The sequence below is a fragment of the Mangifera indica genome, chromosome 4 (genome assembly GCF_011075055.1).
Source record: "Mangifera indica cultivar Alphonso chromosome 4, CATAS_Mindica_2.1, whole genome shotgun sequence".
Classification (NCBI taxonomy): domain Eukaryota; kingdom Viridiplantae; phylum Streptophyta; class Magnoliopsida; order Sapindales; family Anacardiaceae; genus Mangifera; species Mangifera indica.
In genome coordinates, this window is record NC_058140.1 from 8,541,279 (window position 1) to 8,567,220 (window position 25,942).

Genomic DNA, 25,942 nt, shown 5'->3' on the forward strand with positions numbered 1-25,942 from the left:
GTAAATAAAAAGATTATAGGTTGTAAATGGGTTTTTAAGAGAAAACCTGCTGCTTCAGGCTTTGAAAATAGAAAGTTTAACGCTAGAGTTGTTGCAAAGGGTTTTTCCCAAGTAGAAGGAATTGACTATCATGAGATTTTTTCACCTGTAGTTAAACATATATTGATAAGGCTTATTTTATCTACTATGGTGTTATTTGATTTAGAACTTGAACAACTAGATGTTACTACTATCTTCCTTCATGGTAATCTAGAATAGTAGATTTATATGGAGTAACCAGAGGGTTTTGAGAAACTTGGATCTGAAGATATAGTTTGCTTACTAAAAAGGTCATTGTATGACCTAAAACAGGCACCAAAACAATGGTATAAAAGGTTTGATGACTATATGCTCTCCATTGGCTTTTCTAGAAGTAACTTTGATAATTGCGTTTATTTTTGTAAAACTGAAACAAGCAGCTATGTTTACTTGTTGATATATGTGGATGACATGCTTATTCTTTCAAAGAAAATAAGTGATCTGAATAGGTTGAAAAAATTGTTAAAAGATGAATTTGAAATGAAAGATTTAGGACCTGCAAAAAGAATCTTAGGGATGGATATTAATAGAGATAGGAGTAAAGGTATTTTAACTTTGTCTCACTCTGTGTATGTTAAAAAGGTTCTTGAATTGTATGGAATGCATGATGCTAAATTTGTTAATACTCCTATTGGAGCTCATTTCAAATTAATGTCTGTTTTGCATGATTTGCCTACTAATGAATCTGAATATATGAAAAAGATTCCTTATGCAAATGTGGTAGGTAGCTTAATGTATGCTATAATAGGATCCAGACCTAATATTGCTTATGCAATCAGTTTGGTGAGTAGGTTTATGGGAAAACCTTGTAAAACACATTGGAATGTTGTGAAATGGGTGTTGAGATGCTTGAAAGGTTCATGTGATTTTGGTCTTGTATACACTGCATTTGATACTAACAGTTTACATGTTAAAAGATACCGTGATTCAGATTATGTTGCAGATTTAGACAAGAGGAGATCTCTAACTGGCTATATTTTCACATTTAGTGATAATGTGATAAGTTAGAAGAGTTGTCTTCAACATGTTATTGCTTTGTCTACAACAGAAGTTGAATATGTTGCATTAACAGAGGCTACAAAAGAAGCTTTGTGGTTGAAAGGTATAACAGAAGAGTTGGGGTTGCATTGTGGTACTCCTGTGATCTATTGTGACTCACAAAGTGCAATATATCTGTCTAAAAATAGTGTTTTTCATGAGAGAACAAAGCATATAGATGTTAGGTTGCATTTTATAAGAGAAATTTTGTCTAAAGGTCAAGTAATTCTGGAGAAAATTGCTTCAGAGGTTAATCCTGCTGATATTTTGACAAAGGTAGTTCCAATAAACAAGTTTAAGAGTGCCTTAGAGTTGTTACAAATTGGAAAGGTGTGAGTCTGTCTTGCAGAGGTGTTTTTGCTAGTTAAATTCATGTTTTGAGTCTTGTAGTTTTCAAACAAGGTGGAGTTTGTAATGTTTGTTTAAAAATTATAAGGGCAGTAATGCAATTAGAGCTAAGGATGCATGAGTCATTACTTTCATTAAGTAAGGGCAGTTTGGTAATTCTGTTAAGCTTTCACATTATTTGACCTAAGTATAAAAAGCTTGCGTTGGCTGAGAGTTGTAGAGAAGAGAGGAAAAAAGAAAATAGAGGTGATAGGTTGCTGGGTTTCTTCTTCTCTATTTTGTGCATCTTATGGCTGTTATGTAGAGGTTTTTGGCTTCTTGAGTTCGATTGGCGGTGTCTCTATGGTGAAGTCAAGTTCTCTTTGACTTTGTTTTGTCGTATACTTGCTTTGTATATTGTTTTTGGATGTAAAAAGATTGAGATCCATGTGTTTGTATATTGTAATCGAACTTGGTATTAATGGATTTGACTAGAGGAACACCTCTGCCTTGGATGTAGGACTTCTTTTACAAAATTCGAACCAAGTATATCATGTTGTTATATTTTTTCCTGTTTTCTGCTATTATATTGTTCGGATTGGAATTTCTTGGGGTTCGGTAATATAAATCTATAATACAAACACTTCAAGAATCAAGGCTTGTGTGGAATTAGTTATCTTCTAGAAGCCTTATAGTGAAATATCAGGGCCACGTGCACCATGACCTCAACAATGATTTGCAATTAATGAGATGTTTCTTATTACCAAGGAATTAACCTCATAAAAAATCATCAACAATCAATAAAATCCAGTTATTCTACCTACCGTTTTGGTAGTCACTCTTATAGTGTTATTCTCAATTACTATATTTACTTAAATGTAACTTCTTTACTATAAATATGTACTGTAAGGGGTGACAAATAAGATCCCATCAAAAAAAATAGAAACATGTTGGATATAGTCATTCTAATAACAAATTAACTTGTAACATATTTTGATCAACTACCATGAATGTAGGTTCTTAAAGTTTTTTGGTATGTCTTTTTTTTATATCAATAAAACTATATTTACACACTTTGAATACACAAAATATATCATCATATAATTAGATAATTTTAAATTAAAGATAAAGTAACATCTAATAACATAATAATACATAATCTATATATCTAAAATATATATATGTAGTATTATTATTTTTATATACCTATATCTCACTAATTCCGTATAATTATCGTTGGAACAAATTTATACACCAACTGTCAAATACCTCGCTTAAACTTAAAAATATTAATAGTTACAAAAAAAATTAAAAACTTGTGCTAAAGAAAATAACGTTGATATAAAACAACGAGTTTTTTCTTGGGTGGATGAAAATTGTAACAAAAAAATAATTCGTGAAGGAAATTTTTATTAAATATTTTTTGCAAAGCCAATTTTAGAAATGGTTTAGGTGTCTGAGCAAATATGACAGAAAAACTGTTTTACAGTTGACATGCATTTTTTTAAAACGTAAACTTCAAATATTTAAAATAAAAAAGATAAAGACAAGTATTAATGAATAACCCTCCAAATATCGATATTTACTGATATAAAATAATTGGTGCATTTATTTCAATTTTTTAAATGATTTTATTGGTTATTATCAATTGGAAGACACATTTTTAAACACAAGAAAAATATTATAAATTATATTGTATCAATAAATCTTGTGTGACCTCAGTTCATTAATAATAATAATAATAATAATATATTAATGCTTAATTGAATAACATATTATATTAAATCTTAATTGAAAAATCCTAACACATATTTCTATTCTTCGCATGATATACAGATATAGCATAAAGAAACTTTTTAAAACAATTTTGTACTTTTCCCGTTGGAACAATTTATATGTGCATTTTCGTTCCGTAGTACTGGAGGTTGAAATTTGGATTGAAAACTGGTTGTTATTAAATTAATATAGATTTTAGATTTTAGATTCAACAGAAAAAATGGTATCCGAAACTTTGGTGATTTGTGAGAGGGAAGTGAAGATATATAAGAACAGAAATTTATTTCTAATTTATTAAGAAAGTAATTCGAATTGTCAAATGTTGTTGATATTAGAAAGCATACAGATAAGATGGGTTGGTCCTGGGTGGAATCTTGAAAGCTTTTAATCCACGCTATGAAAATCGGCCCCTTGCTTAATTGGATGGGTACGAATTTTTAATGTATTCGTTGTTCACCACTAATAAATATTCAATATTCTCATTTAGCATATGGTGACATTCCAAGGATTATGCTTGTACGTGTGGTTCAATTTAAATTATAAAATTGAATCAAATTATTTAAAAAGTATGGTTTAATTTGGGTTGATTTAAATTATAAAGTAGTTTAGTTTTTATTATAAAATTTTTTGTTTTAATTTAATAAATTCTAGAAAAACAGTTTACAGTTTAGATTATAGTTTAAATGTTATCATTTATGTATTTAAAAGTATATTAACATAGTTTTATTTTTTTAAAAAAAAAATATATAAAGGCCTAATGTATTTCTAACACAATACATGTAATATATATACTATAAACATATAAAAAAATGATAAATTAAATATAAAAATAAATAGTATGAACTACAAATTTATTGTATTATGAGTGTAACTGTAATTTATTAAAGTAGTAAAGGGAATATTGAAATTTAAAAATTAAAAAAAAACCTTAAACTCTTTTTGAATTTTCAAAGAATCATTTAACACCTGTAAAATTTTAAAAAATTTAGTTCTCCCCCTAAAATACTGACTCTCAACATTAACACATTTATCTATAATGCACTTGTAATTTTTAAAAAAATTTTAATTAAAGTAGAAAATATTTGGTGGTGAATGATTTTTCGTATATTCAATCTATAATCTAAACTATCTTTTTTTTTAGTTTAGTTTGATTTGATTTAAAATTTTTTTAAATACTTTTTTTAGTTTGATTTGAAAAAAACTTTTAAACTACACTAAATAGAACTATGTACACCCATAAAGAATTATGATAGTGGTTCTATTTTTAAATGATTCGATCTAATTTTATGATTGAAATTGAATTTTGCATACCCTTGCATTCTATAATTGAAAACCATTATTTTTAAGTTAAATCTAATTTTTCCTAACACATCTTTTACTAATTTGGGCTTTTTCATGCACTTGGATTTCACTAATTCAGTATGATTTTCATTGGTACAAATTTATATGCCAACAACTCTCAAATACTTCACTTAACTTAAAAATATTAATTGTTACAAAAAAAATTAAACAATAAAATTATATATATTCATTTTTAATACATATTTATGTGTATTTTTATGTGTGTTATCATATGATTTGATGATTTTGAATTTAAGATAAAGTAATATCTAATCACATAATAACGCGTATAAGTATATACATATTTATATGCTCAAAATAAATATTCATAATATTATGCTAGATAAAAATGGTAAAAAAAAAAATTCATAAATGAAATGTTTATTAAGATAATTTTTGCAACGCCAATTTTAGAACTAGTTTAGGCGTTTGAGTAAATATGACAGGAAAACTGCTTTACCATAACCATAGCATAGACATGCATTTTCTCACACTGTAAACTTAAAATATTTAAAATAAAAGAGATAAAAACAAGTTTCAATGAATAACCTATCCAGTATCGATATATACTAATACAAAATAGTTGGTGTATTTATTGGTTATGATCAATTAAAAAAAAAATGTAAATTTTATTTGTATCAATAACTCTTATGTGACACACCCCAGTTCTTTAACAAAGTCCAAGGGTAAAATAGAAATTAAGTAAAAATTTAATTAGAGTCTCCTACTTATTGAGTGATTATCACTCATTCCTCATTTTCTTATGTTTGACAAGTAACAAGTGATTATAAAGGTTGCAAGGCAAGAAGGTCAGTTGGCGTAGGTAGATGTGAGGGGCATTTTTGTCAATTCTAATAAATATGATTTTATGATGTATTTATAAGATTTAGTTTTATGTATGGACATTGTTATGCCTTAGTTTTATTTGAGTTCATAGTTTTTAGTTACTATGACATCCTTTGGAACATTTCCATTGGATTTTATTGATAAATGTTATGATTGAATTTTATTATTATTCTTATCAAATAGATGAATGTTTGAGAATGATGAATTATTAAATGAATGCATGCTCTGCTTGTTTAGTATGGTTGTATTACTTTACGAAGGGCAGCACTTCTAAAAGGGGTCTTACATTGAAGGTGTAATAATTTATGTCATCAATCAAGTGTGTTCACCCAAACTCATACCATTTATCACAATCATGTAGACTAGGAACTCATGCTAAAGGGATGAAAAACCAAAATAAGCAAACAAAAGCTTAAAATTTGTTTCACAATTCACAGTAGTAATTTACTTCCATTAGTCACTCTTATAAGCCCAAGGTGAGTAGCTCTACAGGCACATTGCTTAAAAAGGGGATCATATTAAGCCTCGTTGCCACCTAGATGATCATAGGCTTCTAATAAGCCTTGTTATTGTCTATAGGTGAAACATTACCCATTAAGAAGATTTTCCTTTAAAAATTTTTTTATACATACTACCTATTATGACAACATTGCATAATCAAGATTCGGGGGCATCATGACCTCCTCACGGTCACTGTCTAAGTCCTAGTTTTCTTAAACACTGGAATCACATTATTTACATTTAAAATTATTAATTCTCTTTTAATCCTAACCATTGATCACTAAAAGGTGTGTTGAGTTGTATATGAGTTGTATCTCTAAATTAGGAAGGATATAATTAGGGATAATTAAGGATATAATCAGGGATAATTAAGGAGATTGTATCTTAGTAAAACTAGGAAAGTACATATACTATTTCCTATTCTAGGATTTAGAAATTCACATAAGTATTGATGTAAATTCACTTTTCAATAAAGAATATTTCTCTCAAGGTTATTTCATGTGGTATCAGAGCCAATTTAGGCTTTTAAAATTTTTCCGGTAACCTTGGTTTATTTTTCGGCATTCTTTTCTGACCACCGTGTTTCTGTCCTTTTTCGATGGTCGTGTTTACACCATTGTGATCGGTACGACTTCACCGACAATCCCCTGAAAAGAGAGCCGCCATCCGTTGATTCACATGTCGTCACGTATCGAGCAGACGTCTGACTACCTCCATCATCGATCTATTTCTCCGACGAGCGTGCATCGACACTGCCTCTTCCAGTCCTCTCAGAAGACACCGGTGAGTCTGTCTGTGGTGACTTCATCGTCATCGGTCATCGGAATCGACGTCACGCTCTGACTGTTTTTATCTCGGATCGTCATCTTCGATCTGCTTTCTCGACGCGCATTAGGCTACACTACCGACACTGTTGAACTCAGAATATTCCGACGAGTAATCACCTCATAGTCTCTTCGCTGTCCGTCGCCATCGTCATTCGTCGGAACAGTCCCACAGTGTTGATTTTGTTAATTTTCTTTTATTAATGGCCAGTGAAGGATCTTCAAAATCAGATCTTGCTCCTGTTAGAGATCAAATCTTGGGAAGTGCAACCATTCCAACATTGGATGATGTATTTGTTCGTCTGCTCAGAGTTTCCTCTACCACAGGACCCACTGTTACAGATTCTGCTGCCCTAGTCTTTCGATCTCCAAACCACTCTAGAGAGTCAAGTGACCATGGGAGTAGAGGCGGTCGTCCAAGATGCAATTACTGTAATAGATGAGGGCATACTCGAGACAAATGTTATAAGCTACATGGGAGACCTACACATAATGTCAATGTTGCACAATCAGTCCCTCAATCAGCTCCTCTTGATCATCATTCAGAGATTTTAGCAAGACAGTCTCAATCAGTTCCTCAGTCAGTTACTCTCACTGGAGCTGATTATGAAGAATACCTTCAGTACCAGGCGATGAAACAGTCATCTCAATCCTCTGTTGCTTCCTTTGCCCAATCTGGTAATTCGATTGCTTGCCTATCACAATCCTCTACTCTAGGACCTTGGGTCCTAGATTCAGGTACCTCAAATCATATTTCTAGTAACTCTAGTTTATTTTCACATTTTAATCATTCCAAATCTTTTTCTTCTGTCACATTAGCGGATGGCACAAAATCTATAGTTAAAGTCGTAAGACATGCTAATCCATTACCAAATCTCTCTTTAGATTCGGTTCTTTATCTTCTTAATTGCGCATTTAATCTCGTTTCCGTTAGTAAATTAAGACGAGCCTTGAATTGTTCCATTACATTTACTAATGATGCCTTTGTTATACAGGATCAAAGTTCGGGCAAGACGATTGGCATAGGATGTGAGTCACAAGGGCTTTATCACTTGTCCCTTCCTTCTTCCGCTGCTTGCACTGCTATTGAGTCTCTAACTCTTCTTTATAATCGTTTGGGGCATCCTAGTCTCTCTAAGCTTCAGAAGATGGTCCCTCATTTATCTAGTTTGTTATCTCTTAAGTGTGAGTCTTGTCAACTTGGGCAGCAGTCTCGTAGTTCCTTCCCAAGGCGTGTCAATAATCGAGTTTCGTCTCCTTTTGAGTTAGTTCACTCCGATGTGTGGGGTCCTTATCGAGTCAAGTCTACTTTAAATTTTCAATATTTTGTGACATTCATTATTGATTATTCACGTTGTACGTGGATATTTTTAATGAAAAGTCGATCTGAGTTATTTTCTCATTTTCAGTCATTTTGTGCCGAAGTTAAAACACAATTTAATTCTTCTATACGCACATTACGTAGTGATAATGCGAGTGAATATTTTTCCACTTCTTTCACAAATTTCATGTCTTCTTAAGGGATTATTCACCAGTCTTCTTGTGCTTACACCCTACAACAAAATGGGGTTGTTGAGCGTAAAAATAGACACCTCATTGAAACAGCTCGTATATTATTATTACATTCACATGCTTGCTATCTCATTAATCAGATGCCCTCCTCAGTATTGCAAAATCAGATTCCACATTCAATTCTCTTCCCTACTGGCCCTTTATACACTATCCTTCCACGTGTCTTTGGTTGAACATGTTTTGTACATAACCTTTTCCCAGGTCTTGATAAACTATCTGCTCAGTCTATCAAATGTATATTTCTTGGTTACTCTCGTCTCCAGAAAGGTTATAAATGTTACTCTCCTACGACATGTCGTTACTTTATATCTACTAGTGTTACTTTCTTTGAGTCTTCCCCTTACTTCTCTTCATCTGAAACCCAATCTCCTATCACTGAGAGTCTTCCATTACCTACTTTTATTCCTACTTTCGATGTTCATCCTACAGTCTACCCTCACCCAAGATTTAGCACTTATTTCCCCGATTATTGACTCTTCTGCAGGTACTGATATCACTTCTATTGCTCCAACGACTCCTATTGACTCACTTCCTACTGTCGCATCTAGCCCGGCTGAGGTCCTACATCCTGATGACCAATTTCCTATTGCTATCCGTAAAGCTATAAGATCCTCTCGTAATCCTCATCCTATTTATATTTTTCTTAGCTATCACCGTTTATCCTCACCATATTATGCCTTTGTGTCCTCTTTATCCTCCATTTTAGTTCCTAAATCTATTCGTGAGGCTCTTTCTAATCCAGGTTGGAGGCAAGCAATGATGGATGAAATGACTGCGTTACATCATAATGGTACTTGGGAATTGGTGAAATTACCTCCGGGTCATTCCACTATCGGTTTTCGTTGGGTTTACACAGTCAAGATTGGTCCTACTGGTACTATTGATCATCTCAAGGCCCGGTTGGTTGTTAAAGGTTATACTCAGGTCTATGGTTTGGATTATGGTGACACATTTTCTCCAATGGCTAAGATGTCCTCCGTTCGGTTATTCTTATCTATGGCTGCCATTCATCATTGGCCCTTGTTTCAGTTAGACATCAAAAATGCCTTTCTTCATGGTGAGCTTCAGGAAGAGATATATATAGAGCAACCGCCTGGTTTTGTTGCTCAGGGGGAGTCTGATTTGGTTTGTAAACTTTGACGGTCACTATATGGCCTAAAACAATCTCCACGTGCCTAGTTTGGACGTTTTAGTATAGTTATTCAAGAATTTGGTATGACTCGATGTGAGTTGGATCATTCTGTATTTTACAGACACATGTCGCGAGGAAAGTGCATTTATCTGGTTGTTTATGTCGACGATATTGTTATCACTGATGATGATCAGGAGGGTATCGATCAATTAAAACAACATCTATTTAATCATTTCCAGACCAAAGACTTGGGAACACTTAAATACTTTCTTGGGATAGAAGTTGCTCAGTCTAAGACAGGTATTATTATCTCTCAGAGGAAGTATGCTTTGGATATTTTGGAGGAGACTGGGATGTTGGATTATAAACCTATTGATTCTCCTATGGACCCTAATACTAGACTTGTGCCAAGACAGGGGGAGCCACTTGTAGACCCTGGGAAATATCAGAGGTTAGTAGGTAAACTCAACTATTTGACTATCACAAGACCAGATATCTCTTTTCCAGTTAGTGTTGTCAGTCAATTTCTTCAGTCTCTATGCGATTCTCATTAGGATGCAGCTATTCGGATCCTGAGATACATTAAGAAAGCACTAGGAAAAGGATTACTCTATGAAGATAAAGGTCATACTCAGATTATTAAATATTCTAATGCTGATTGGGCAGGATCTCCGTCTGATAGGCGCTCGACTTCTGGATATTGTATTCTTGTTGGTGGTAACTTGGTTTTATGGAAAAGTAAAAAGCAAGATGTTGTGGCTAGATCAAGTGCAGAGGCAGAATATCGCGCTATGACATTGGCTACCTGTGAGCTTGTATGGTTGAAACAATTGGTTCAAGAGTTAAAATTTGCAGATATATCACAAATGAAGCTATTGTGTGATAACCAAGCAGCACTTCATATTGCTTCTAATCCAGTATTCCATGAGAGAACGAAACATATAGAAATAGATTGTCATTTCATTCGAGAAAAGATTTTATCAGGGTGTATAACTACCAACCATGTCAGCTCTAATGATTAGCTTGCAGATATCCTTACTAAGTCTCTTAGGAGTCCTCGTATTGAATTCATTTGTAACAAGCTTGGTGCATATGATTTGTATGCTCCAGCTTGAGGGGGAATGTTGAGTTGTATATGAGTTGTATCTTTAAATTAGGAAAGATATAATTAGGGATAATTAAGGATATAGTTAGGGATAATTAAGGAGATTGTATCTTAGTAAAACTAGGAAAGTACATATACTATTTCCTACTCTAGGATTTAGAAATTCACATAAGTATTGATGTAAATTTACTTTTCAATAAAGAATATTTCTCTCAAGGTTATTTCATATGGTGAGATCCTATTAGGTGTGGTAATAATAAATAGAATGTAACAGACGTATTTAAAATCATAAGTTTATAATTGTATTGTAATATAATTACTTGATATAAAACTCTAATACAATATGAAAAAGAATTGGAGAAAGGCTTCAAGAGTTAAATCTTAGCCCAACATCTTACCTTACAACCTATAGGTCTCATCCTAAGACTTGACATAACAAGTATCTTTGCAATCTTTGGTCTTGCTTTTCTCAAATGTCTACCTTGGCATTTTCCAACATATGAACATGGATCTCTGTACAAATTTCTCTTATGAAGGTAATTTATTGTTCAGGGATTCAAAGCATACTGGAAACTAAAAAATGTGGTGTAGTCATGCATGTTTCAATCCACTTACCCATCTGATCTAGAATGCCTACTTTTTGTAAAGCCAAAAGAAGAAAATCCCAACTCACTATGTCAAAGTCTTTACAAATATCACCTTTAAAGCACATTGAGCTAAGGAACCCCAATATGGTAATTACACATAAGCTCTTGAGTCAACAAAATATTATCTAAAATTTGCCTCCTCATAATAAATGTTAACTATGAACTCCTTATTATACAGGCAAGACAATCTTAATCTGAGTAACAATCACCTTAGAAATGAACTTATATATTGTAATAGAAGATCAATCTAAAGTCACTCATGTTCCTTGGACACCCCTCTAGGTAATCTACTGAAGGTTTTATCATCAAGAATAGAGAATAATGCATCTCTAATTTTTACATCTATAATAAGAGCAATCAAACTATCCATCATGTCCACAAAATTATGACTAGAAAAATACCTAGATGCATCGTTAATAAATAGTAATGTTAGGGCTCTAAGTAAACCCTAAAATATTACACAGCCAAATTATCAAACTCTCTTTAATTAGAAATGAGGGAACCACTCTCATCCTTTAGTCTCTTAATCTTATTCTTGATCTACTTTTGAATCAAAGACTTATGAAAACTTTGTATTTCGATCCCCCAAATAAAGCCACTAAATCTTAGACCATTATTTGTAATTAGTCTCCACATCCTCGCAAAGCTCATAGTACTACATAGCAACATACTCAGTAGATAACAAATGTGCATTTAAAATAGTATGTGCCTCAGCTTATTACCTTCAAGCCTTTCTCACCTCAGTTGAAATATTGCTAGAATCCTTTATGTGTAAAGATTTTAGCTCACATTTTAACTTCTTCAATTTCTATGTGAGACATAACATAGGATTACCCTTTACAGTTAACTCCTACACTAATTAAACAATATCCAAAAAATTTTATGATCAACCTTAAAGTTTATAAATTTGAAAGTAATGGGCTTCTTATCATACAAAGGCCCAAATTGAACCACCATAACATGATGATCAAAAACATCTTTGGCCAAAAATTCTGACATTGTATTCGAACATGTCATAAACCATAAGGAGCTACAAACTACCCCATTCTACCTTTTCAAGATTAGTACCATCATCCTATCAGCCATTATGCCAAGCATATCGTAATCTTGTGTAACGAATCTTGACTAGCTCAATATCATGTACATACTGACCAAACTCATCTATAAATCCGTATCATCATATGTCACCCCTACTTTATCATAAGACCAAAGAATAATATTAAAATTCCTATTATAAGCCATGGTGCATAGTCAAATGTCTTAAAAAATGTTTGAAGTAAATCCTATAACTATAGTCAATTACATATATTAGAGGAACCATAAATAAAAGTGATAGCAAATAAAGATGTATCAAGTAACCTTGTAACCCTATAAATGAACTCTTAGAAAAATGCATTAATCTTGTTAACATTGTACATGGTAGGGTCCAAACATACTAGTACTCTATAAGTAACTAAATATAAAACATTAGACAAATACCCCTAAGACAGACATATTGTTGATACTATTGAATCCAAGTGCAATAAATCAACCTTAGTCTCCAAAAGACCAACCAAACCTAACGAGAAATTTAAAATCCATCTCCTCACTACTATTTGGTTTTGGGAAGCTATTAAGGCTCTTAATATTCTAACTTCCTATCTTATGAAAGTGGAATAATCTTTAATCATACTATTTTTGGGGTTGAAACCTAGTACTCCTCTTGCCCTTTTCCTTTAACTTGAGATACAGTAAGAGGTGGGATGACACCCTTAGAACCACTAACTAAAGTAGAAGAGGTAACCTCAGTTAAAGATGTTGACTTGTTTAACATGCAACCATTCATACCTAAAATGTGGTCATAATCCTCCTCAATAGCCTTTTAGGTGTTAAAGTCTAAGTTAGATCTTGAAGAAGTCTTGTGATCACCCCAAGTTGCTAATACCAATGTTATAGTATTAACATCTCCTCAAATTAAATGAGAATGCCCCGTAGCATTATGACCTTTATGAAACACCATTTGTACCTCTAGATGTGTTACTAGGTCAATTGCTAAGTTCCCTGACACTTGAAAAGTGTTTGGTTGTGAATTAATTTTATTTCACCTATCTTAAAGACTCCTCTTTTGAAACCTTTATGAAACACCATTTGTAGTCTCTCTTAGTTGCAACCTTTGTCAACTCTGAAACTCTTATTAAAGTTTGACAAAAATTCTCAAAAAAACAGTATTTGAACACCTCTTAAGCTTTTACTTATACTCTATCCTCACCTTAATTGGATCCAGAGATAACTTACACTCTAGCTCAAACCAATATATAAAAGTCATTATACTATTCAATTTAACACATACTCAAGCATAGGAAAGTTAGGTACACTTATAAGTCATCTTGTTGTAAGATAAACATTGACTAACCATGCTAGAAGCCATGCTCAAACCCTTAGCAATCTATAAAGGAAAAGGAAATCCATGTAACCTAATCTAGACAAGTACCTCAGGGATACGGTTCTTGGTAAAAGTGAAATGTGTGTGCCATTGCTAGAGAATGATTGTTTTGACCCTAAATATCCAAGGCCCATTCTCTAAGATTAAATAGATACCTTACTCATCTCAAAACCTAAATATCAAAACACCAGTGTTTGTTGACAATAAATTCTTAAGTCCAAAATATACTATTTTAGTTATAGATCGAACTGCATAAAACAACATATTATACCTAAGAAGGAACCCCGCAATTCAACTATTTATGTCAGTAATGTTATCATTAATCACATCATCTAGAATATGAAGTTTGTTATTTGAAACTATAAGCTTTACAGAATCTAAAATAAGCCTCATGCTAGAGTTTATATCTTTAACTTTATTCGCCCAAGATCCTTGTGTAGGAGTTGAACTGGCATATCTCTAGTCATAGGCTTCTTGCCTTTAAAAGTAAATGTTGTGGAAATCAGAACATTTTGTAAGTGGTTGGAGATAATTGAAGGCTCTGTTGATCAAGTGGTCATGATGCCTTGCTAGAGACTAATCTTGGTTAATGTTTGGATTCAACCTAAATCTGAATACTATCAACTTAATAGATAGTCTATAAGTCACACATAATAAGAGTTGATCAAATTCCAAAGGAATTGGATTATTTGAGTCAAATGCAGTTCAAATTTTGAATTAAGGGTTTGGATGACTCAAGTTTGGTTTGAACTCAAACACATGAGAAATCATGTTTTGAACCAAACTCTTGTTTAAATAATCTATTGGAATCATGTGTTAATTTAAACTCTAATAATCGTGAGGTATTTGAATAAAACTGAAAGTCTAAAGTGACTACAATATCCATTGGATTAGGATTTACTTTAATTGGATAATGTTCAAATCATATATGGGTTTGACTGAAACTCTAGCTCCCAAAAATTTCGTGCTTCATATGGATTGTAATTATTGGGTGTATAAGTCTTTTCTATATAAATACCATTGTGTTTTCAATTTTAAGTACACCTATTTTTACACACTCAAATACCTATCCTCTCTATATAGTGAATTCCTAGTTGTTTTTTGGCATATAGAGCCACCTTCCATTTATGCTTTATGAATACACCAAGGTTCCTCCTTTATATGGATTAAAATGTGATATTCGTGCCATGTAAAGACTGAAAGAGTTGTCCAATGCATTTATATGGTTCTTGAACTTTCTTTGAATGTTTTATTCATCATTCATGAATCATTATTCCTAGAATGAGATTTGCCCTAGGTTATTTGGGTTTCAAAAATTTTTGTTTCATCTTCTACTATCCTTGCCAATTTTCAGTGCCTTGAAAACCTAACCAAGTTTTGATTCTCTTAATTGTTGTCTCAGTTTATCTAACTATGAATAATATGATGATTTCTTTTGCAAATATGTCCTTGCAATCGCTAACTTCCTTTTAGCCCAATTTTATGAATCTTAGGATGAGTTATCACCCTAACGGGTCAATTCTCTCTTTGTAGTCTAGCTGGCAAGACAGAAACATCCTTTTGTTAATGATAGGAGCAAGAAAAAGGAAGGGGAAGTTACAGGTAGGAAAAAGCCACATAGAAATCTTCCCTTGATGGTTTCCAATAATGGACAAGCCTATACCTTTTTTGCATAACCAGATAAACTCCATTGACATTCTTATTATTTAATGAGGTATTTATTGCAACATGGTGGGATCTCGAGTAGGGGCAAGGTCCTACTAATCAATTACTACATTACATGTGTCGTAAATGCTCTTTCCCTCCTTTGCTTTCTTTTTGTGTTGCACAGTTGTTTATTCCTTGTTTCCTTTCTTTCAAGTTCTCAATCAAACAACTATCTTTTATAATTTGTTTCTCACTCTTCTTCAATGTGACAATCAAGAAGAGGTTGCTCAACTCAAGGAGTCACTGTCAGAGGTTACAAGCCACAAAGGAAAAGCTTTAGGTTGTAGAAGAAAGTTCACAAGCTACTGTGACTAGAGTTATGGAACATAATCACGCGATGATTATCATTGGATCATGTGGTAACTATTGAAAGTCTTCACTAAGCTATGAGAGAATAGTTAAAAATCTTTATCTCAAATTGGAGGAGAAGACTCTTGAGACGTCAAAACAAAAGAAAGATTTTGAACAAGCAATAAGGCAATGACAAAATTAAGTGGACTTTGAGTCTAGTGTCTAAGAGGGGGTATCAAATTTGGTGAGCTGCATTGTTTATGCACTATAGTACGAGAATCTTGGGCTCAAGTATTCTCATCTTGGAGTGGGATTGTGCTTCAAGAGAGATCAATGAAGTTAAGTAGGGGACAGAGGAAGGATTTTAGGAAAAATTAGGATTTGTTCTTAAGGTAGTTTATGTTCCTTGTAGGGTTCTGGTTCAATTATGAAGTCCAGAGTCCTTTTTGAAGAAGCCCTCAAGGAGCCTTCTCCTCAAGGTCCCCTTTTGCCTTCGCAACCAGGCTGTAGTGATTAATATTTGTTTTTTTGTCATAGCAGACATTGTATTTGTAACCCTCCATGTTAATAAAATTTTGATTTCACAACAGTTTGATGTGAATATTTGTTAATATTTTGTTCATGTTGCTTGCCTTATTTGCTTGTCTTGATCAATCTACATGTTTGATTGCCTTGTTAATATGCTCCATGTGTACCCCCTAGTTTTTTAATCGCTTTCTGAGAAACCAAAAAAAAAAGACGTAATATTGAGTTTCTCAACTTGTTGTTGATAATGTTTTCCTAAGTATTCCAAGCTCATAGCTCGTGGGACTTTTGTTACATCTAATTGCTTCAAATGATATGTTACAGATCGCAACACCTGGACCGTCTAACATAGGCCTTCCCATTTAGGTTTAATTGACCCATCATGCTGCACTTTGCGTTTGGCAAAAACTTTTAGTTTTATTAGACGTTTCCGTTGAAAATGACCGACACTTCGCACGTAAACTGTATACAATAATTTAACAAAGTAGTTCATTAGGTTTCAATAATCTTAGAAATTTAATAATTAATAAAAATCTCACAAATTGACTTATCTTCCAACTATAAATGAAAAAAATTGCTAAAAATGGAAAGCATACTGAATTTCATGGGCTAAGCACTGCCCGGTTCATTAAGCTACCCAGAATCTTTGGCCTTGCAGGTTGGACACATGTAACCAACAGAATCTGATTGCAACTCAGAATCAACACCCTCATTACTAAATTCCATTCCGCACCAAACACATGTAGTAAGTTGTCGGCTTGCCATATTTAACACTACTTCTGATCCAACCGGAACTGAGGAACCATATGACCCTTCCATTCCACCATTACTCGCCATATGTATTGGCACCTCCGCCAGCGAAAAAGATTCTTGTCCTGTCCCAAAATTGAATTGCAGAGCTTCTATATCATCAAACCTCATCTCCTCAAATTTTATGACTACATTGTAATTTGACCGGTTCAAACGGTTCAACTGACCGGTTCAAACAGTTCAATCGGTCTAACCGAAACCAGTATTTAAAACGGTTTTTATCTCGGTCCAGTTTTGAAAACCTCGACTCGACCCTACAAACTTCGCCTTCCCCCTGGCAATGGATATAAGAAACATCAAATTATTTTGCACAACATTCAATTATATTTGAGTACAAATAATCATTTTTATCACAAAAATTACTAGCACGTTAATGAGAAGAAAGCAACAAGAACCCTAGAACTCCATTATCCCCACGATGTGGAACATAAGACTTAACACAAGCAAGCAAGAAGTTCAATTACATACAGAGCTTTTTAAATACACCTATAAAATTGCAATCAGCCATTGAACTCCAATGTAAACATGTGTATTTTATTTCATCAAAGACGATTTAAGCAAATAGCTGATTCAAAAACCACTAATAGGATATAATGCCAAATACATTGTTCAAGAACAGGAAGTTTAAAAAATAGGGAGTCAGTTTCAAATTGAAAGGATTCAAACATGACAATAGATGGCACATGCAGCTTATGTGGACTGAAATAATATTTATTGTTGAGTTGTATTTTGTTATATTATAAAAGCTATCAGACCATATTAGGATAGAATATAAATTTTAGAGATTTGATTTGATTTATTTCTTTCTATATCTTCCCTATAATTGTATATATTGTAATATTTTGCTCTTTGAATAAAATAAGAAAACAATATTCTAAATTCACATCTATGAAAAGAAGAACAAGAAGCGGAAAATTGATTCAGAGATTTAAAAACCTAAAAATTCAGCAGAGCAAGAAGAATATCAGAGAAGACCATTTCAGGAGGCGAGTTATGAATTTCATCTATTTCCTTTCTACAAACTTCTACAATAATTCCCATACTTACGAGGGGTTGTTGCCAGCACAACTCAACACCCTTTCACTTCTCTCATTACACGGAACTTTCCTCTCTTCTCAATTTGCTACATAAGAACTACATTATTGTTAAATAACGTTGTCATGGGGCTATAGTAATACACGCCTTTCATTAATGTTTCGTCTTCATTCCAAAAGTCATTTTTCTTTATTCCTTCAATTCAGTTTGCAACAACAACCAAGAAATGCACAAAAGAAAATCAATTAGTTTCATCTCCCCCTCTAGAATTTATTTCGTGTTTTCTCACTAGTCTTGAAGTTGTACTCCGGGAATTTCTTTTATAATTTTATTGTCATTTGGCTATTACCGTAAAATAGTAATTATTGCTATTATAAAGTGAAAAACTTTACAGAATTGTACAAAATAATTGTATGCTTCTTGATGTACTCAAAGCATGATGACCTGACATGAAAATCTGAAAGGGAAAGAGAGACAGGATTGCCATAAAATAACTCTAATACTCGTAAGGTTTATGCCCAATTTACTCACACAAATCATGTGTATTCCTACATAAAGCTGACAAGTAGAATGATAGGCTAACGTAATAAGACTAGGGCTGGATCTGAATTGAGCCAACTTGGCTTTGGTTCAGCTTAGTTCGACATTGTTTAATTCAAATTCGAACCGAATGAGTTTGAAGATTCATCTTGCTTTTGAAACTAAGACAAACTCGAGGTTGAAGATGTTTAATTTGATTCTGCTTAAGTTCAATTCAAATTTTTAATTCAAATTCATGGTTCAGTCAACTCAAATTCATAGTTTAAATTATTGATTCAAATTTGTTGCTCGATTTAGTTTAAATTTATGACTCATAATTAATTGTCTACTATTTGGATAAAACGACATTATTTTGTCAATGAAACACGAACTTGAACCATGAATTCAAACCGAATCAAGTCATGAATTTAAACCATTAATTTGAGCCGAACTCAAACTAAATTGAACCAAATCATTTTTTATTCAAGTCAAACTTAAACCACTTTTATTTTTTGTTCAACGAACTCAAACCAAATCATTTTCTATTCAAATTGAAATTGAGCCAAGGGGTTTTTGAGCTCGACATGGTTCATATCCACCCCTATACATATTTCTTTATGAGAAATACAAAAATATTTAATATAAGAGTTGGAATATATAACATTATTGTTGTATTGGTGAAATTGAAACAGAAGAAAAACAGGAAAAAATAGCAAAGTTGACAGCTTGTCAACATTTTAAATTTAAATAAAACATGGTTGGGAATCTTCCTAAATAAATATGTTGAGGCAATATCCATCCCTCACTTCTGTTGCTAATGGCAAAGATAACAAAATGTACAAGTTCTTCTTCAGAAGCCTATTGAATTTAGATCTAACCATGTAAATGCAAAGAGCTAATGATCATCTTATATGAGCATTGGAAAATTCAGAAACCCTTTTCAAATTAATCATAATTAAACCATGAAAACAAAAAAAGAATACTAATGATAACAATATCACAATACCTTATTTGAGATAGTGTTTGATGTGGAAGACCACCTGATGGTTGCAACAAGGAAATCAAAGACTCGGAATCTCCATACTGAACTAAATTATCTTTCAAACTTGGCAACTCAGAACTTCCATGTTTGCTCCCAAAATCACTTTGTAACCCAATATCATTATTGTTATTCACTTCATTTAGCTCCTTGTGCTCAACTGCATTAGTGCAAACCAAATTCTCATTACTCTCGATAGGTTCAACATTCAAATCACTAGATGCAGTCAGTGTGCGACCCGACAGACTTGTCAATTTCATCAGCGATGAATGACAGACCATCTTTCACACAAAATTTTTCACAGGAATAACCATTTTGCTCAGCAGTAGTTAGGTCACTTGCAAAATCCACGCAGGAATGTATCTTAACATCCATAACATTGCCAGCATCAACATCATCAGCCTCCATCTTTTCATCAGTAATCTTTGGCTTGCTAATTTGTTGATATGATTCTTTGTCCATATTTCTATCATCCATGTCGGGTTCGCTGAAAGCAGAGTCAGAGTTCAGTTCATGGTCAGAAATGGAAGCAACAGGTATGGCAGTAGACCTAGCAGAGGACGTTTCAAGAATAGAATTTTGAGCAATTTCTATCAAAGCATCCATTTTAGAGATCCTTGTAGGAAACTCCTCCCTAGCAGGAGACTCAATTCTTTTCTGAAGAATCGACCGACCAGGGGTATCTTCTATTCCCCTCACATAATTCCTCACATGAATCCCTACATGACCATTGTATCGACGTCTTTCATGGAATACCTTATGACAGAACTGGCATTCAAATTTCCCATCTTTTATTATAACACCATCCCCAACTGAAGAACCAAGTCTGTACCTCCTTGTAGTCCTCTGATGAAATGACAAAAGGTGTTGTAAATATGTATCCTTCTCATCAAATGTCATGTCACATTTATGGCATTCAAAAAGGTCCTGTATTTGAACCTCCGCAAGATTGTCAATACCCAATAATGTTACTTCCTTCTCCTGATCATTAGACTGCCTTTGTTCATTATCCAACTGGGTAGCACCTGCATGCTGCTGGATGACATATATCAAATCGAATTAAAGCTAAATAGACAAAACTGCTTCGCAAATATTTTCTTACATTTCCAGAAGCAACTCTATAATCTTTCTGAACAATGTCAGCCCCATGATCTATTGACAGGTGAGCATCATGAAGTCCAAAATAGGATTGCAAATATTCAGAAACTTCCCCGCATGATAGAAAATGTTGTCCACCAGGGCTGCAAAAATAAGAGAATGGGTAAGGCCAGCATAAAAACACACAAGCATGGGATAAGAGTAAATAAATTATCATCTGCAAAGTCGAACAGACAAGAGACCTCTCCACATTTCATATTAGAGTCCTCTAAAACATGTAACCATACACGAAGAATAAGCAAAGGTGCATTAATTGACCCATTAAACCCCCTCCATCTTCACACACTAATTAAAGCCAACATCTCAACCACTATTTTTAGACTTCCAAAGGGCATTAGGAATGCTGCTTCAATCACCTGACGTGAAGTAGGACAGCCTTGATTTATTTGGAATAAATTCTACTTTCCTATGTTCTATGTTAGAGTTTATTATTTCAAAGGGAGGTTTCACTTTATTTAAATATTAAGGTCTTGCTCTCCTAGTAGTAGGAGACTAAGTAGATAATTTTGACAGACATGATAAATTATTCAACGTGAATTTTGGTTTTCTCCTCTAGTGTTCCCTGTCTTTTTTCAAGTTCTTGTAGATTTTCTGCCCTTTCTGATTCTGCGGTTCAAAGTAAGTCCTGCTCTAATTCTGATTCAATCAGAAAGCTTTACAAATATTACGCCTGGTTCAGTCCCAGTTTCACACCCTAACCCTAAATTGTTAGTCCAAGCACATTACCAACTCAACCCCATTGTCTACAAAAGAAAAAGAAAAAAAAATAAAATCACAACCCATCCTCTTCATACGAAGGCTTCAGTTACCATGTGTGCTATCACCACTAGTTTCCTCTCCAGTCAATCTGTCAATTTCCCCAAAGAGCACCATCCCAAAATACACTGCATAGCACCATGATGCATAGCTGAAACTCATTGCTCTGGCCTCTTTTCTCCATCACTATGCAGTGGATAAAACCAGGCCGCCACCACCACAATAGGACTTCTCCTGTGATCTATTACAACATGGGACAGTCTTCCAACATCTTCTCTGCTTCAGTCTTGCTTTATCAGTCATTTGGCACATCATCAGAGATCATTAACATCAACAGGCAACATATCTATTAGTTATTTGTTTTTAACTTACTGTTCTATGGTTATTTTGCTAATATTGAAGTTTGTATAATTGATCCGTGGCATAATATCATAAAGCTTGGCAAGCATCCATGGTGTATGATCCCTAAGCATGTGAAACAAGATTTGAAACTTCCCAATCTAATAGCAAATTAGATAAACTTATCACCATCAGACACATCTTTGTTTCATCTCTCCACCACCCAATAGATTAGGTATAAAACTTGAAGAGATTCCCACTGAGACAAGCTCAACCCTAAAACTACCTTGTCAAAACTTTCAACCACCCAAGATATCCCCTAGCCTTATGAAACTTCCCCAAACAATTAACTCATCATGTTCTATAAGATTTAATAACTCCAATCCCAAGGATCAAACTTCCCAAAAGTGAAAGGAGACTATGTGTGAATATATAATTAAAATTGAAGATGGAATTCAGTGTGTTTGTACTAAAATCGATAATCATTCTAGTGATGTGGAGCCAAATTCTGAGGACAGTCTTAGCAGACTGCCACATTTCTCAAGCTTATACTAAACAAAATGTTGGTGTTCAGAACAATTTCATAGGTTATGAATCTCTTTTGAAAAATTATTTCCTTGGTCAATGAATCAATTGGACATGAACTATATTATGAGTCTTTGTTTTCATTTTTTTCCAAAAAAGAACAACCAAAGCCTCAAGGGAACATGTTATTGCATGCAAGCACAGTTACAGTGAATTAAAAGGCAAGAGCAAACGATAATGCATTTCAAAGAGAATAACTTGGAAATTCTTTTAGAAGTTCAAAGTGGATGACTTGGACTAACATCTTAATTTCTCCCAATAAAAAAAAGAGAGACTTGGACTAACATCCCCATACAATGAATAAACACACCATACGTAGATTAATATTGTAAGCTGTAACATCAGAAGCACATGATTACGTACAACGCATGAACAAGCATAATGATCTTAAGAAACCCACTTTGAAAGTTCTTATTTAACTTAAAAACATATATAAAAATGTATGTATTGGCTATAACTAACAACATATACAAATAACAATCTCAATATTGCACACAATACACTTAATCATAAAGAAGTTAAGAAAATAACAAGTAAACGAAAAGCATAACCTTATATATCGGCGACAATAAATAGAGGCGCCGCCCTCTCTCCTTCTAAGGCCAAGCAAGAGCTTCCAACCAACAGGCAAAATATCACCGAGCAAATTAGCATCAACAATCTTCCTCTTCTTCCTTCAACTACACCACTGTCCACCCAAATCCCACATAAAACTTAACAATTCCTCTTCACTCCCAATCATTCCTTCAGTTCTTCTCCTCAATTCTTCCCCATAAGGATCCTCCAAACTCCCTAATGCCACAATATCCACCACCCCTCCATTCTTGTTGACAATTTCCAAATTCTCCTCCAATGATTTAACTTTTGTTTTTGGCTTCCTTCCCTTGTTTCTTTTTCTGAAAATCTGATCCTTTTCTCTCGAAAAGCTGAACAAAGACACGACATCGTTAAAGTGAGGGCTTTAGGGAAGGGATTTCCGAAGGGAGTTAAGAATGGAACGGTTTTCTAAATGTTCAGGGTCGAGATGAGGAGGAAGAGAAGATGATTAGGGTAGTTGTTTAGAAGAGGGGAGAAGACCGGCCATGCGGTGGCGGAGATGGTGGTGGTGGTGGTAGGTGGTGTTAGTAGGACAAGAGAAGGTTTGTTTTCGGGAGTCGGCGTTTTCGTTGAATAGGGAATGATCAACGATGAGAATGACGAGGTCGTCAAGGCAGTTGAGATCAAAAGCGGAGGTTGAGCAAAGAGACGAAGTACGAAGTTCAGACTGGGTTAGGGTTGACATGTCTATGAATGGGAGAGAATCGATGGTCCCCATGTTTGAGAGTGAGTGAGTGAGTGAGAGATTTGCTGATAGTTTTGATTTCTTACAAAAATTTGAGAAATTGTGGAGAAAGGGAAGCACAAGTATGGCTATTTGTGACTGGGAACAAGTTCGCAACAGGCTATAACCTTAGAATGGTTATCACAGGCCATAATTATATTGTAACCTTAAATTTTTCATAATCAAAGAAAAACAAATTATTGGAGACTGGGATTTCATATAACTGTTTAGGTATGACAGTATGATAACTGTTTTTGTGATCTCAGTATAATATAAGAGTAATTATGCTTAGTTATAGTTGTTAAAATACTTGAAAGTAATTCCAATATAACAAAATATTGCAACTTAATGTTAGTGAGATTGTGAGAGTTCTGGCAGAATAGTAATTCTTGCTTCTTGTTTGTACTTTTTAGATGAAATTGTGCCTTATCCAAGTCTCCTTCTCAAGTTGCTGGTTGGTGTACCGTCTGTTTGCTAGTGGTTGATCTTCTCCACCCACATTATATTCAAGAGTTTGGTTGAAGAGTTTTGATGACACAATAACTGCTTACTAGTTTATGGAGTACTAGTAGATACCCTTCGCCTCTCTTCATGGATGAATGGCATATAGGCAGTTAAGATCTTTTGGTTGCTAATATGATGGTTTGTTTTAAGCATTTACCGTGTCATATATGAGTTGTGTTTCTATCAAGTAGATTCAAACACTCAAAATATCTTATGGGTTGTGTTTCATGCCCATAGAATAAATCAGTGACATGTGTCATCATGATCTCTTATATTAATTTAATTAATTCCTACATTTTCCTGAAATATTTATAAGGAAGCTATTGAATCCATAAGTGGGTTATTAAACTTCAAATATTTTCTTTCCCTTTGCAAAAACCCTAATCAACTTGAGAAAGTTTTCTAATATACGTGTCTAGTTTTGCATTTATCTATATAGGTTTGTTTTAGGGTGAGTTCTTTTGACTTTTTGTTGTGTTTTTATTTTGTGAGTAATGTTTTTTAGGGAAAGTTGGTTAGGGTTTACATTTCAAGTAGTCTCAATGTTCTTCGCTCTTTTATTTACAATTGATCTCCTAAGGTCAACTTTAATGGCTTCCCATAAAAATTGGATCAAAAAGTTTTATTAGCATTTCAAAGGCAACTGCAACCTTGACAAGTTACCTGTTATTGCAATTGGTCTTGTCCTTGTTACGATTGTAGTTATGCAACCAATTGAAAAGGTTTTTAGTATAACATTTTTTAATATTAATTTTATTCCTTTTTCGCGATGTCATTACACTACACCATAAAAGGTCTAATGTAACAATTAAATTTCGTTGTTAAAAACCCATAAAACTGTAACTTTAGACTTTAGACAACAAAATCATAGCCGCCACAAATGCCTCCGCTGCATTAGGTAAAAGGCAACGGTTTATACCCTTTTAACCAACAGTAAAAATAACCGTTGCATTAATAATTCAAATGCAACGGTTTTGGTGCAATTTAAGTTAATGATTTGCTTAGTCCCAAATGCAACAGTTTCAATTACTAAAGTCAACAATTATAAAGAACTTTAGACAACGGCTATAAGTTATTTTAAGCAACGGATTGTGTCATTTTTAAGCAACGACTATTTTACTAAAGCAACAATTATTAAAGAGATTAGGTGACGATTATATGCTACTTTAAGTAACAGATTGTATTGTTTTTAAGCAACGGTTATTAAGCTAATGCAACGATTATTAAAAACCATTAAGCAACAGTTTCAAATATTTTAGACGACAGATTGTGTCATGCTTAAGCAACAACTATTTAGTTATTGCAACGATTTGTAATATTGTAAAGACAACAATTTTAATGGTTAAGTAACTGTTATATATTTGTTGTTGCATTAGCTGTATGTATTTAATACAACAGTTTGTGTACATGATGCAACGGTATTTTTATATATATTTTTCCTTTAGACCTATTTTAAATAAATAATATATAACCTAAAGATAATAAACTAAGTAATCAAATAAGAAATAAAAGGATATAACACAAAGTCATGTATTGTAACAAAAGTATTTTTAATTCAAAGTCAAGAAATTCAAATTTGTATAATAAGTACTTAACATAAACACATTTAACATATCTCATCATAATCAATAAAGAGAATTTATGTCCTTAAATAAAAGACGCCTCAAAAGAAGCCTAAATCACAAGCCTCCTCTGTAATCATAAAATGTTTACTCTTTTTCCAGCATCATCAATCACCATCCTT

The 25,942-nt window shown here is 33.4% G+C and overlaps 1 pseudogene; it reads right to left on the bottom strand.

Moving 5' to 3' along the window:
- Nucleotides 1-16,529: 16,529 nt before the first annotated feature.
- LOC123214246 lies at nt 16,530-23,688 on the bottom strand (annotated as a pseudogene).
- Between the last annotated feature and the right edge of the window lie 2,254 nt (nt 23,689-25,942).